This window comes from Hyla sarda, unplaced genomic scaffold (genome assembly GCF_029499605.1).
Source record: "Hyla sarda isolate aHylSar1 unplaced genomic scaffold, aHylSar1.hap1 scaffold_144, whole genome shotgun sequence".
Taxonomy (NCBI): domain Eukaryota; kingdom Metazoa; phylum Chordata; class Amphibia; order Anura; family Hylidae; genus Hyla; species Hyla sarda.
Genome location: NW_026608070.1, coordinates 347,943 through 363,170, shown reverse-complemented (window position 1 = coordinate 363,170; position 15,228 = coordinate 347,943). Strand labels below are relative to the sequence as shown.

Genomic DNA, 15,228 nt, shown 5'->3' with positions numbered 1-15,228 from the left:
ACCACAGAAGCAATGCATGGTCAATGTACAGCAATGACACACCTGTGTGAACAGCCAGGAGACCCCCCCCCCCCCCCCCCCCATGTTATGTTACATAGTTACATAGTTAGTACGGTCGAAAAAAGACATATGTCCATCAAGTTCAACCAGGGAATTAAGGGGTAGGGGTGTGGCGCGATATTGGGGAAGGGATGAGATTTTATATTTCTTCATAAGCATTAATCTTATTTTGTCAATTAGGAACATTCAGCACCCACCCGCTATCAAGGCAGCTGCCTATCATGTCATGCCCTACCTGCACAGGTGTGCTGGCTACTCAAATGATCCAATTAAGGAGGCCATTTAGTCAGCAGCAGCAGAAGTCCTGTGCCTGGACGCTCCAACAGCGGCCAGACACAAGCAGAAGCAGAAGCAGCAGAAGCAGCAGCAGCACCACCTTTTGTTTTTTGGCTGCAGCAGCAGCAAGGCCCACAGGGCTGGCTAGCTGGCTAGCCAGCAAGCAGGTAGCAATGAAAGTAGGAATCTTTCTTTTTAACCCTGTAAGGGGGTGGTGCACTGTACCCGAAGATACTGCCATATCGGGTCAATGCATAGGGCGACGGAAGCAAGCTTCGAAATCGGCCCCCGTTCTCAAAAATCCATTTAATATATGGTCCCCAGATAGGGGACGTATCAGATATTAAACTGATAAGAACAGATACTACACTTGATCTTAGCCAAAAGGCCGAGAAGCGATAACCGTGAAAGGGGCGGGCCCAACAAGGTGCCCTTCATGGGCACTATCACTGCTTGCTGTCAGGGAGGCTGCCAGACAATTTTCCATGCACACTCTGGGCTGGGGGGCAGTCAACCACCAGTACACACAGCAGAACCTAAACCCATACCATTATTGCTAAGCAGCAAGACAGGGGCCCATTGCACTCCCATGGGGCCTTTTTAAATGCAATCCATAACCCGGATTTGCCAGGAACCCTTCTTACTCCTCCTACTTGCATGTGACACTGGGCTTAGGATCTGCATAGGAAACACACACACAAGCACACACCTACCTTTGTTGCCTGAAGATGCCTCCTTGGCTGTCCCCAAACGGTATCAAACCAACACCCACGGGAAGCTGTAAGCATAGAGGACATGCCTGCACCCCATTGGACTTACCTGTGTGGTTTAAACCCGGGTTATTTGACAACCTATGGCGGTGATGGTTCTGCTCAGGCAGAGCAGTGCTGATGCTCCTCATAAAGCTGTCGCTGCTGTGAAGGTTCTAGGTGACATCACAAATCCCTATGGTTACATACACAACAAAGCTGGGTTGTTGTTGTTTACACTCTGCAAGGCCTGTGGAAGTGAGTGACATCATAGCACTGTAGTTCTGAGGGTTCTAGATGGATGCAACAATCTCCTGTTGCTTCTATGAAGGCCATAATAGACGACATCACCAAACAGCTCCATAGTCACATACACAGCAAAGGAGAGATGTTGTTTACACCTAGTGATGTCAGTGGTATTGAGTGACATCACAGCACAGTGCTAAGGCTCCTGGGCCTGGACACAGCAGCGGCTGCAATATCTCAACGGAGAATACGTTTATATATATGTGTGTGTGTGCGTGTATATATATATATATATATATATATATATATATATATATATATATATATTTCTCCGCCGAAATCACTTTTAAACCCATTTCCACCTTTTTTTCCCTTCTCTTCCTCTTACTTTTTTTTCACGTTTTTTTACGTTTTTCTCCTTTTCGCCTCTTTTCTGGGCGTATTATTCTTCTTTTTCTTCTTTTTTTTCGTCTAATGCATACCCCATCAGTGCAGCAATGCTTATTCAATACCGCCAGCAGATGGAGACACTGGGGGATAATTTTCTAAGGATTTATACTGATTTTTCCTGTCTGAATTTGTCGCACAGAAAGTTGCAGGCCAAATATGTGTGACATTTCTGCGACTTTAGCTTCTAGAGCATTTTTACAACATTATACATAGGTGCTGAATACATAAAAAGCGACTGTTCAGCGACAGACAAGTCGCATCGGCTGAAAGTAGGCCAGAATGTCAGTCCATGTTGGAGCAGGTTTAGATACAGTCTAAAGTATAGATCTCAAAGTCTGTGCACAGAATTTAGCAAGGGCCTCGCACCTTCTGATGCATCAGGTAGGTGCACAATAGCATAGCCTAACCCTCTGTACTTTGGTCTATATTGATGCGGGACATAGACAACCAGCTGATGACCAATCCATTAGTGCAATGGATGGCTGGAAGCATTTGTCTTTGCCTTTGCAATACCAACAGAAGCAATGCATGGTCAATGTACAGCAATGACACACCTGTGTGAACAGCCAGGAGACCCCCCCCCCCCCCCATGTTATGTTACATAGTTACATAGTTAGTACGGTCGAAAAAAGACATATGTCCATCAAGTTCAACCAGGGAATTAAGGGGTAGGGGTGTGGCGCGATATTGGGGAAGGGATGAGATTTTATATTTCTTCATAAGCATTAATCTTATTTTGTCAATTAGGAACATTCAGCACCCACCCGCTATCAAGGCAGCTGCCTATCATGTCATGCCCTACCTGCACAGGTGTGCTGGCTACTCAAATGATCCAATTAAGGAGGCCATTTAGTCAGCAGCAGCAGAAGTCCTGTGCCTGGACGCTCCAACAGCGGCCAGACACAAGCAGAAGCAGAAGCAGCAGAAGCAGCAGCAGCACCACCTTTTGTTTTTTGGCTGCAGCAGCAGCAAGGCCCACAGGGCTGGCTAGCTGGCTAGCCAGCAAGCAGGTAGCAATGAAAGTAGGAATCTTTCTTTTTAACCCTGTAAGGGGGTGGTGCACTGTACCCGAAGATACTGCCATATCGGGTCAATGCATAGGGCGACGGAAGCAAGCTTCGAAATCGGCCCCCGTTCTCAAAAATCCATTTAATATATGGTCCCCAGATAGGGGACGTATCAGATATTAAACTGATAAGAACAGATACTACACTTGATCTTAGCCAAAAGGCCGAGAAGCGATAACCGTGAAAGGGGCGGCCCCAACAAGGTGCCCTTCATGGGCACTATCACTGCTTGCTGTCAGGGAGGCTGCCAGACAATTTTCCATGCACACTCTGGGCTGGGGGGCAGTCAACCACCAGTACACACAGCAGAACCTAAACCCATACCATTATTGCTAAGCAGCAAGACAGGGGCCCATTGCACTCCCACGGGGCCTTTTTAAATGCAATCCATAACCCGGATTTGCCAGGAACCCTTCTTACTCCTCCTACTTGCATGTGACACTGGGCTTAGGATCTGCATAGGAAACACACACACAAGCACACACCTACCTTTGTTGCCTGCAGATGCCTCCTTGGCTGTCCCCAAACGGTATCAAACCAACACCCACGGGAAGCTGTAAGCATAGAGGACATGCCTGCACCCCATTGGACTTACCTGTGTGGGTTAAACCCGGGTTATTTGACAACCTATGGCGGTGATGGTTCTGCTCAGGCAGAGCAGTGCTGATGCTCCTCATAAAGCTGTCGCTGCTGTGAAGGTTCTAGGTGACATCACAAATCCCTATGGTTACATACACAACAAAGCTGGGTTGTTGTTGTTTACACTCTGCAAGGCCTGTGGAAGTGAGTGACATCATAGCACTGTAGTTCTGAGGGTTCTAGATGGATGCAACAATCTCCTGTTGCTTCTATGAAGGCCATAATAGACGACATCACCAAACAGCTCCATAGTCACATACACAGCAAAGGAGAGATGTTGTTTACACCTAGTGATGTCAGTGGTATTGAGTGACATCACAGCACAGTGCTAAGGCTCCTGGGCCTGGACACAGCAGCGGCTGCAATATCTCAACGGAGAATACGTTTATATATATGTGTGTGTGTGCGCGTATATATATATATATATATATATATATATATATATATATATATATATATATATTTCTCCGCCGAAATCACTTTTAAACCCATTTCCACCTTTTTTTCCCTTCTCTTCCTCTTACTTTTTTTTCACGTTTTTTTACGTTTTTCTCCTTTTCGCCTCTTTTCTGGGCGTATTATTCTTCTTTTTCTTCTTTTTTTTCGTCTAATGCATACCCCATCAGTGCAGCAATGCTTATTCAATACCGCCAGCAGATGGAGACACTGGGGGATAATTTTCTAAGGATTTATACAGATTTTTCCTGTCTGAATTTGTCGCACAGAAAGTTGCAGGCCAAATATGTGTGACATTTCTGCGACTTTAGCTTCTAGAGCATTTTTACAACATTATACATAGGTGCTGAATACATAAAAAGCGACTGTTCAGCGACAGACAAGTCGCATCGGCTGAAAGTAGGCCAGAATGTCAGTCCATGTTGGAGCAGGTTTAGATACAGTCTAAAGTATAGATCTCAAAGTCTGTGCACAGAATTTAGCAAGGGCCTCGCACCTTCTGATGCATCAGGTAGGTGCACAATAGCATAGCCTAACCCTCTGTACTTTGGTCTATATTGATGCGGGACATAGACAGCCAGCTGATGACCAATCCATTAGTGCAATGGATGGCTGGAAGCATTTGTCTTTGCCTTTGCAATACCACAGAAGCAATGCATGGTCAATGTACAGCAATGACACACCTGTGTGAACAGCCAGGAGACCCCCCCCCCCCCCCCCCATGTTATGTTACATAGTTACATAGTTAGTACGGTCGAAAAAAGACATATGTCCATCAAGTTCAACCAGGGAATTAAGGGGTAGGGGTGTGGCGCGATATTGGGGAAGGGATGAGATTTTATATTTCTTCATAAGCATTAATCTTATTTTGTCAATTAGGAACATTCAGCACCCACCCGCTATCAAGGCAGCTGCCTATCATGTCATGCCCTACCTGCACAGGTGTGCTGGCTACTCAAATGATCCAATTAAGGAGGCCATTTAGTCAGCAGCAGCAGAAGTCCTGTGCCTGGACGCTCCAACAGTGGCCAGACACAAGCAGAAGCAGAAGCAGCAGAAGCACCACCTTTTGTTTTTTGGCTGCAGCAGCAGCAAGGCCCACAGGGCTGGCTAGCTGGCTAGCCAGCAAGCAGGTAGCAATGAAAGTAGGAATCTTTCTTTTTAACCCTGTAAGGGGGTGGTGCACTGTACCCGAAGATACTGCCATATCGGGTCAATGCATAGGGCGACGGAAGCAAGCTTCGAAATCGGCCCCCGTTCTCAAAAATCCATTTAATATATGGTCCCCAGATAGGGGACGTATCAGATATTAAACTGATAAGAACAGATACTACACTTGATCTTAGCCAAAAGGCCGAGAAGCGATAACCGTGAAAGGGGCGGGCCCAACAAGGTGCCCTTCATGGGCACTATCACTGCTTGCTGTCAGGGAGGCTGCCAGACAATTTTCCATGCACACTCTGGGCTGGGGGGCAGTCAACCACCAGTACACACAGCAGAACCTAAACCCATACCATTATTGCTAAGCAGCAAGACAGGGGCCCATTGCACTCCCACGGGGCCTTTTTAAATCCAATCCATAACCCGGATTTGCCAGGAACCCTTCTTACTCCTCCTACTTGCATGTGACACTGGGCTTAGGATCTGCATAGGAAACACACACACAAGCACACACCTACCTTTGTTGCCTGCAGATGCCTCCTTGGCTGTCCCCAAACGGTATCAAACCAACACCCACGGGAAGCTGTAAGCATAGAGGACATGCCTGCACCCCATTGGACTTACCTGTGTGGGTTAAACCCGGGTTATTTGACAACCTATGGCGGTGATGGTTCTGCTCAGGCAGAGCAGTGCTGATGCTCCTCATAAAGCTGTCGCTGCTGTGAAGGTTCTAGGTGACATCACAAATCCCTATGGTTACATACACAACAAAGCTGGGTTGTTGTTGTTTACACTCTGCAAGGCCTGTGGAAGTGAGTGACATCATAGCACTGTAGTTCTGAGGGTTCTAGATGGATGCAACAATCTCCTGTTGCTTCTATGAAGGCCATAATAGACGACATCACCAAACAGCTCCATAGTCACATACACAGCAAAGGAGAGATGTTGTTTACACCTAGTGATGTCAGTGGTATTGAGTGACATCACAGCACAGTGCTAAGGCTCCTGGGCCTGGACACAGCAGCGGCTGCAATATCTCAACGGAGAATACGTTTATATATATGTGTGTGTGTGCGCGTATATATATATATATATATATATATATATATATATATATATATATATTTCTCCGCCGAAATCACTTTTAAACCCATTTCCACCTTTCTTTCCCTTCTCTTCCTCTTACTTTTTTTTCACGTTTTTTTACGTTTTTCTCCTTTTCGCCTCTTTTCTGGGCGTATTATTCTTCTTTTTCTTCTTTTTTTTCGTCTAATGCATACCCCATCAGTGCAGCAATGCTTATTCAATACCGCCAGCAGATGGAGACACTGGGGGATAATTTTCTAAGGATTTATACTGATTTTTCCTGTCTGAATTTGTCGCACAGAAAGTTGCAGGCCAAATATGTGTGACATTTCTGCGACTTTAGCTTCTAGAGCATTTTTACAACATTATACATAGGTGCTGAATACATAAAAAGCAACTGTTCAGCGACAGACAAGTCACATCGGCTGAAAGTAGGCCAGAATGTCAGTCCATGTTGGAGCAGGTTTAGATACAGTCTAAAGTATAGATCTCAAAGTCTGTGCACAGAATTTAGCAAGGGCCTCGCACCTTCTGATGCATCAGGTAGGTGCACAATAGCATAGCCTAACCCTCTGTACTTTGGTCTATATTGATGCGGGACATAGACAGCCAGCTGATGACCAATCCATTAGTGTGCAATGGATGGCTGGAAGCATTTGTCTTTGCCTTTGCAATACCACAGAAGCAATGCATGGTCAATGTACAGCAATGACACACCTGTGTGAACAGCCAGGAGACCCCCCCCCCCCCATGTTATGTTACATAGTTACATAGTTAGTACGGTCGAAAAAAGACATATGTCCATCAAGTTCAACCAGGGAATTAAGGGGTAGGGGTGTGGCGCGATATTGGGGAAGGGATGAGATTTTATATTTCTTCATAAGCATTAATCTTATTTTGTCAATTAGGAACATTCAGCACCCACCCGCTATCAAGGCAGCTGCCTATCATGTCATGCCCTACCTGCACAGGTGTGCTGGCTACTCAAATGATCCAATTAAGGAGGCCATTTAGTCAGCAGCAGCAGAAGTCCTGTGCCTGGACGCTCCAACAGCGGCCAGACACAAGCAGAAGCAGAAGCAGCAGAAGCAGCAGCAGCACCACCTTTTGTTTTTTGGCTGCAGCAGCAGCAAGGCCCACAGGGCTGGCTAGCTGGCTAGCCAGCAAGCAGGTAGCAATGAAAGTAGGAATCTTTCTTTTTAACCCTGTAAGGGGGTGGTGCACTGTACCCGAAGATACTGCCATATCGGGTCAATGCATAGGGCGACGGAAGCAAGCTTCGAAATCGGCCCCCGTTCTCAAAAATCCATTTAATATATGGTCCCCAGATAGGGGACGTATCAGATATTAAACTGATAAGAACAGATACTACACTTGATCTTAGCCAAAAGGCCGAGAAGCGATAACCGTGAAAGGGGCGGGCCCAACAAGGTGCCCTTCATGGGCACTATCACTGCTTGCTGTCAGGGAGGCTGCCAGACAATTTTCCATGCACACTCTGGGCTGGGGGGCAGTCAACCACCAGTACACACAGCAGAACCTAAACCCATACCATTATTGCTAAGCAGCAAGACAGGGGCCCATTGCACTCCCACGGGGCCTTTTTAAATGCAATCCATAACCCGGATTTGCCAGGAACCCTTCTTACTCCTCCTACTTGCATGTGACACTGGGCTTAGGATCTGCATAGGAAACACACACACAAGCACACACCTACCTTTGTTGCCTGCAGATGCCTCCTTGGCTGTCCCCAAACGGTATCAAACCAACACCCACGGGAAGCTGTAAGCATAGAGGACATGCCTGCACCCCATTGGACTTACCTGTGTGGGTTAAACCCGGGTTATTTGACAACCTATGGCGGTGATGGTTCTGCTCAGGCAGAGCAGTGCTGATGCTCCTCATAAAGCTGTCGCTGCTGTGAAGGTTCTAGGTGACATCACAAATCCCTATGGTTACATACACAACAAAGCTGGGTTGTTGTTGTTTACACTCTGCAAGGCCTGTGGAAGTGAGTGACATCATAGCACTGTAGTTCTGAGGGTTCTAGATGGATGCAACAATCTCCTGTTGCTTCTATGAAGGCCATAATAGACGACATCACCAAACAGCTCCATAGTCACATACACAGCAAAGGAGAGATGTTGTTTACACCTAGTGATGTCAGTGGTATTGAGTGACATCACAGCACAGTGCTAAGGCTCCTGGGCCTGGACACAGCAGCGGCTGCAATATCTCAACGGAGAATACGTTTATATATATGTGTGTGTGTGCGCGTATATATATATATATATATATATATATATATATATATATATATTTCTCCGCCGAAATCACTTTTAAACCCATTTCCACCTTTTTTTCCCTTCTCTTCCTCTTACTTTTTTTTTCACGTTTTTTTACGTTTTTCTACTTTTCGCCTCTTTTCTGGGCGTATTCTTCTTCTTTTTCTTCTTTTTTTTCGTCTAATGCATACCCCATCAGTGCAGCAATGCTTATTCAATACCGCCAGCAGATGGAGACACTGGGGGATAATTTTCTAAGGATTTATACTGATTTTTCCTGTCTGAATTTGTCGCACAGAAAGTTGCAGGCCAAATATGTGTGACATTTCTGCGACTTTAGCTTCTAGAGCATTTTTACAACATTATACATAGGTGCTGAATACATAAAAAGCGACTGTTCAGCGACAGACAAGTCGCATCGGCTGAAAGTAGGCCAGAATGTCAGTCCATGTTGGAGCAGGTTTAGATACAGTCTAAAGTATAGATCTCAAAGTCTGTGCACAGAATTTAGCAAGGGCCTCGCACCTTCTGATGCATCAGGTAGGTGCACAATAGCATAGCCTAACCCTCTGTACTTTGGTCTATATTGATGCGGGACATAGACAACCAGCTGATGACCAATCCATTAGTGCAATGGATGGCTGGAAGCATTTGTCTTTGCCCTTGCAATACCACAGAAGCAATGCATGGTCAATGTACAGCAATGACACACCTGTGTGAACAGCCAGGAGACCCCCCCCCCCCCCATGTTATGTTACATAGTTACATAGTTAGTACGGTCGAAAAAAGACATATGTCCATCAAGTTCAACCAGGGAATTAAGGGGTAGGGGTGTGGCGCGATATTGGGGAAGGGATGAGATTTTATATTTCTTCATAAGCATTAATCTTATTTTGTCAATTAGGAACATTCAGCACCCACCCGCTATCAAGGCAGCTGCCTATCATGTCATGCCCTACCTGCACAGGTGTGCTGGCTACTCAAATGATCCAATTAAGGAGGCCATTTAGTCAGCAGCAGCAGAAGTCCTGTGCCTGGACGCTCCAACAGCGGCCAGACACAAGCAGAAGCAGAAGCAGCAGAAGCAGCAGCATCACCACCTTTTGTTTTTTGGCTGCAGCAGCAGCAAGGCCCACAGGGCTGGCTAGCTGGCTAGCCAGCAAGCAGGTAGCAATGAAAGTAGGAATCTTTCTTTTTAACCCTGTAAGGGGGTGGTGCACTGTACCCGAAGATACTGCCATATCGGGTCAATGCATAGGGCGACGGAAGCAAGCTTCGAAATCGGCCCCCGTTCTCAAAAATCCATTTAATATATGGTCCCCAGATAGGGGACGTATCAGATATTAAACTGATAAGAACAGATTTTTTTTTTTAGTTAACCCTCAGAACTCCATCAGAGCTCTAAGATCTTATTTGAGCTTGATTTTTTGTTCATCATCAGGAAAACCCGTTTTTCTTTATTTCTTTATCTCTTTTTTTTTTATTTTTTTTTAAACAATAAAAGAAACCATATTTAAAACATAAAAAAATTATCAAACCAAAACTAACCATACTATAATTCTATAATTTCTTAAAGAAAAATTACCCAAATGTCATTCCTCTTCTCCATGCAAAGACCATCAAGAAGTCTAAGAAACCACAAGTTATAGATCCACTCAGCATCTCACTTTTGGCTGGAATCGCCAGCCACGCTGGAACCTTGTATGTTTCCACAAATCTATCTATATCTGCGTGAAAGGAACAATAGACTTTATCCCTTGCTTCATTGACTTTGATTCCCAATCTTTCTTTCAGATTTCCCAAATCCTCGTCAAAGGCTTTTTTTTCTTTTTTTGACACACTCTTGAAGACAACATCAAGAGAGCCTCCATACTCTACCGATACATATTCTTCTTCATTTTCTTTCCTTTTCTTCTCCTCCATCACTTTCCTGGTTGGAGTTTCCTCCTCTTCAGGTTCTTCCCTCACATCAGTTTCCTCCTCCCTACTTCGTTTCATAACCTCCTTTTTCTTCTTCTTCTTCTTAGGACACATTACTGCCAGGTGTCCCTCATCACCACATAGATGACACTTTTTCTTCACCTTACATGCTTCTGGCTCATGGCCTTCTTCTTGGCATTTATAGCACCAAACAATATCACAAAAATCTTTCCTATGGCCATACCTTTTACACTTTCGACAAAAGTCGTCCATGCCTGAAAAGAACAGGTCCCCATTTACTGGGCCAATCTTAAAACACCCTGGGGGATAAATTAGCTTTCCATCAGGTGTTTTCTGAAACTTCACTTGAAATTTCCACTTTGTCGTCCAAAGTCCATATTGATTATAGATCTTGCCTTTTGGCTTCACCTCCTCACAGAATCTAGAAAGGAACAGAACAATCTCTTCTTCTGTGATATACGGACTGTACATCCTCACAGTTATAAGTCTTTCCCGAGTCGGGAAATGGGGAGTAATCTCTACCCCTCCCAACTTAGGGTGCGACTTCCACAGCAATGCTTTATTGCAGAACACACCATAGTCCTCCTCCGAAACCAGAACCACATCATAGACTCCACTTCTTGGAAATTCCAGCATCGATAATATCTGGTCCTTCCTCAGCTCAAAAAGCTGGAACAAAATCTCCTCCACCACGAAGAATAAACCTCTCTCCTTCTTTCCAGCATCCAAAAGAGTAATTCGGACTCCATTTCGTAGTCTGGCGTAGCTAGGTACACCTCCGGCAGGCTCTTCTTTCTTGCCAGCCTCCTCCATCGCAGAAAAAACACCTCCCCTACTGCAGGCAGGTAGGTAGTGATCGCTCCTCGTTGCCCGGGGACTAAGCCGCAACCCTGATGTCAGCAAGGGGGTTTAGTCCCACCATATAGATGGGACGATCCCCCAGGGAAAAGGAGCGGGTACCCCGGGCACCTTCCAGCCAGATCAAGCAAACAGATACTACACTTGATCTTAGCCAAAAGGCCGAGAAGCGATAACCGTGAAAGGGGCGGGCCCAACAAGGTGCCCTTCATGGGCACTATCACTGCTTGCTGTCAGGGAGGCTGCCAGACAATTTTCCATGCACACTCTGGGCTGGGGGGCAGTCAACCACCAGTACACACAGCAGAACCTAAACCCATACCATTATTGCTAAGCAGCAAGACAGGGGCCCATTGCACTCCCACGGGGCCTTTTTAAATGCAATCCATAACCCGGATTTGCCAGGAACCCTTCTTACTCCTCCTACTTGCATGTGACACTGGGCTTAGGATCTGCATAGGAAACACACACACAAGCACACACCTACCTTTGTTGCCTGCAGATGCCTCCTTGGCTGTCCCCAAACGGTATCAAACCAACACCCACGGGAAGCTGTAAGCATAGAGGACATGCCTGCACCCCATTGGACTTACCTGTGTGGGTTAAACCCGGGTTATTTGACAACCTATGGCGGTGATGGTTCTGCTCAGGCAGAGCAGTGCTGATGCTCCTCATAAAGCTGTCGCTGCTGTGAAGGTTCTAGGTGACATCACAAATCCCTATGGTTACATACACAACAAAGCTGGGTTGTTGTTGTTTACACTCTGCAAGGCCTGTGGAAGTGAGTGACATCATAGCACTGTAGTTCTGAGGGTTCTAGATGGATGCAACAATCTCCTGTTGCTTCTATGAAGGCCATAATAGACGACATCACCAAACAGCTCCATAGTCACATACACAGCAAAGGAGAGATGTTGTTTACACCTAGTGATGTCAGTGGTATTGAGTGACATCACAGCACAGTGCTAAGGCTCCTGGGCCTGGACACAGCAGCGGCTGCAATATCTCAACGGAGAATACGTTTATATATATGTGTGTGTGTGCGCGTATATATATATATATATATATATATATATATATATTTCTCCGCCGAAATCACTTTTAAACCCATTTCCACCTTTTTTTCCCTTCTCTTCCTCTTACTTTTTTTTCACGTTTTTTTACGTTTTTCTCCTTTTCGCCTCTTTTCTGGGCGTATTATTCTTCTTTTTCTTCTTTTTTTTCGTCTAATGCATACCCCATCAGTGCAGCAATGCTTATTCAATACCGCCAGCAGATGGAGACACTGGGGGATAATTTTCTAAGGATTTATACTGATTTTTCCTGTCTGAATTTTCGCACAGAAAGTTGCAGGCCAAATATGTGTGACATTTCTGCGACTTTAGCTTCTAGAGCATTTTTACAACATTATACATAGGTGCTGAATACATAAAAAGCGACTGTTCAGCGACAGACAAGTCGCATCGGCTGAAAGTAGGCCAGAATGTCAGTCCATGTTGGAGCAGGTTTAGATACAGTCTAAAGTATAGATCTCAAAGTCTGTGCACAGAATTTAGCAAGGGCCTCGCACCTTCTGATGCATCAGGTAGGTGCACAATAGCATAGCCTAACCCTCTGTACTTTGGTCTATATTGATGCGGGACATAGACAGCCAGCTGATGACCAATCCATTAGTGCAATGGATGGCTGGAAGCATTTGTCTTTGCCTTTGCAATACCACAGAAGCAATGCATGGTCAATGTACAGCAATGACACACCTGTGTGAACAGCCAGGAGACCCCCCCCCCCCCCATGTTATGTTACATAGTTACATAGTTAGTACGGTCGAAAAAAGACATATGTCCATCAAGTTCAACCAGGGAATTAAGGGGTAGGGGTGTGGCGCGATATTGGGGAAGGGATGAGATTTTATATTTCTTCATAAGCATTAATCTTATTTTGTCAATTAGGAACATTCAGCACCCACCCGCTATCAAGGCAGCTGCCTATCATGTCATGCCCTACCTGCACAGGTGTGCTGGCTACTCAAATGATCCAATTAAGGAGGCCATTTAGTCAGCAGCAGCAGAAGTCCTGTGCCTGGACGCTCCAACAGCGGCCAGACACAAGCAGAAGCAGAAGCAGCAGAAGCAGCAGCAGCACCACCTTTTGTTTTTTGGCTGCAGCAGCAGCAAGGCCCACAGGGCTGGCTAGCTGGCTAGCCAGCAAGCAGGTAGCAATGAAAGTAGGAATCTTTCTTTTTAACCCTGTAAGGGGGTGGTGCACTGTACCCGAAGATACTGCCATATCGGGTCAATGCATAGGGCGACGGAAGCAAGCTTCGAAATCGGCCCCCGTTCTCAAAAATCCATTTAATATATGGTCCCCAGATAGGGGACGTATCAGATATTAAACTGATAAGAACAGATACTACACTTGATCTTAGCCAAAAGGCCGAGAAGCGATAACCGTGAAAGGGGCGGGCCCAACAAGGTGCCCTTCATGGGCACTATCACTGCTTGCTGTCAGGGAGGCTGCCAGACAATTTTCCATGCACACTCTGGGCTGGGGGGCAGTCAACCACCAGTACACACAGCAGAACCTAAACCCATACCATTATTGCTAAGCAGCAAGACAGGGGCCCATTGCACTCCCACGGGGCCTTTTTAAATGCAATCCATAACCCGGATTTGCCAGGAACCCTTCTTACTCCTCCTACTTGCATGTGACACTGGGCTTAGGATCTGCATAGGAAACACACACACAAGCACACACCTACCTTTGTTGCCTGCAGATGCCTCCTTGGCTGTCCCCAAACGGTATCAAACCAACACCCACGGGAAGCTGTAAGCATAGAGGACATGCCTGCACCCCATTGGACTTACCTGTGTGGGTTAAACCCGGGTTATTTGACAACCTATGGCGGTGATGGTTCTGCTCAGGCAGAGCAGTGCTGATGCTCCTCATAAAGCTGTCGCTGCTGTGAAGGTTCTAGGTGACATCACAAATCCCTATGGTTACATACACAACAAAGCTGGGTTGTTGTTGTTTACACTCTGCAAGGCCTGTGGAAGTGAGTGACATCATAGCACTGTAGTTCTGAGGGTTCTAGATGGATGCAACAATCTCCTGTTGCTTCTATGAAGGCCATAATAGACGACATCACCAAACAGCTCCATAGTCACATACACAGCAAAGGAGAGATGTTGTTTACACCTAGTGATGTCAGTGGTATTGAGTGACATCACAGCACAGTGCTAAGGCTCCTGGGCCTGGACACAGCAGCGGCTGCAATATCTCAACGGAGAATACGTTTATATATATGTGTGTGTGTGCGCGTGTATATATATATATATATATATATATATATATATATATATATATATATATTTCTCCGCCGAAATCACTTTTAAACCCATTTCCACCTTTTTTTCCCTTCTCTTCCTCTTACTTTTTTTTCACGTTTTTCTCCTTTTCGCCTCTTTTCTGGGCGTATTATTCTTCTTTTTCTTCTTTTTTTTCGTCTAATGCATACCCCATCAGTGCAGCAATGCTTATTCAATACCGCCAGCAGATGGAGACACTGGGGGATAATTTTCTAAGGATTTATACTGATTTTTCCTGTCTGAATTTGTCGCACAGAAAGTTGCAGGCCAAATATGTGTGACATTTCTGCGACTTTAGCTTCTAGAGCATTTTTACAACATTATACATAGGTGCTGAATACATAAAAAGCGACTGTTCAGCGACAGACAAGTCGCATCGGCTGAAAGTAGGCCAGAATGTCAGTCCATGTTGGAGCAGGTTTAGATACAGTCTAAAGTATAGATCTCAAAGTCTGTGCACAGAATTTAGCAAGGGCCTCGCACCTTCTGATGCATCAGGTAGGTGCACAATAGCATAGCCTAACCCTCTGTACTTTGGTCTATATTGATGCGGGACATAGACAGCCAGCTGATGACCAATCCATTAGTG

At 45.6% G+C, this 15,228-nt stretch overlaps 6 non-coding genes and 1 pseudogene across 6 annotated transcripts; all 7 read right to left on the bottom strand.

Annotated features, from left to right (window-relative positions):
* Positions 1 to 545: 545 nt before the first annotated feature.
* LOC130307720 (U2 spliceosomal RNA) lies at positions 546 to 736 on the bottom strand. Its single transcript, XR_008856880.1, has one exon. It is a non-coding gene; the product is annotated as a U2 spliceosomal RNA (small nuclear RNA).
* Positions 737 to 2,833: 2,097 nt separating this feature from the next.
* LOC130307719 (U2 spliceosomal RNA) lies at positions 2,834 to 3,024 on the bottom strand. The gene has a single exon (XR_008856879.1). It is a non-coding gene; the product is annotated as a U2 spliceosomal RNA (small nuclear RNA).
* A 2,094-nt stretch (positions 3,025 to 5,118) lies between these two features.
* On the bottom strand, positions 5,119 to 5,309 carry LOC130307717 (U2 spliceosomal RNA). The gene has a single exon (XR_008856877.1). It is a non-coding gene; the product is annotated as a U2 spliceosomal RNA (small nuclear RNA).
* A 2,094-nt stretch (positions 5,310 to 7,403) lies between these two features.
* LOC130307716 (U2 spliceosomal RNA) lies at positions 7,404 to 7,594 on the bottom strand. Its single transcript, XR_008856876.1, has one exon. It is a non-coding gene; the product is annotated as a U2 spliceosomal RNA (small nuclear RNA).
* Positions 7,595 to 9,684: 2,090 nt separating this feature from the next.
* On the bottom strand, positions 9,685 to 9,869 carry LOC130307808 (U2 spliceosomal RNA). The gene has a single exon (XR_008856964.1). It is a non-coding gene; the product is annotated as a U2 spliceosomal RNA (small nuclear RNA).
* Positions 9,870 to 11,318: 1,449 nt separating this feature from the next.
* Positions 11,319 to 11,448, bottom strand: LOC130307817 (U2 spliceosomal RNA; annotated as a pseudogene).
* A 2,080-nt stretch (positions 11,449 to 13,528) lies between these two features.
* On the bottom strand, positions 13,529 to 13,719 carry LOC130307715 (U2 spliceosomal RNA). The gene has a single exon (XR_008856875.1). It is a non-coding gene; the product is annotated as a U2 spliceosomal RNA (small nuclear RNA).
* Positions 13,720 to 15,228: the final 1,509 nt, after the last annotated feature.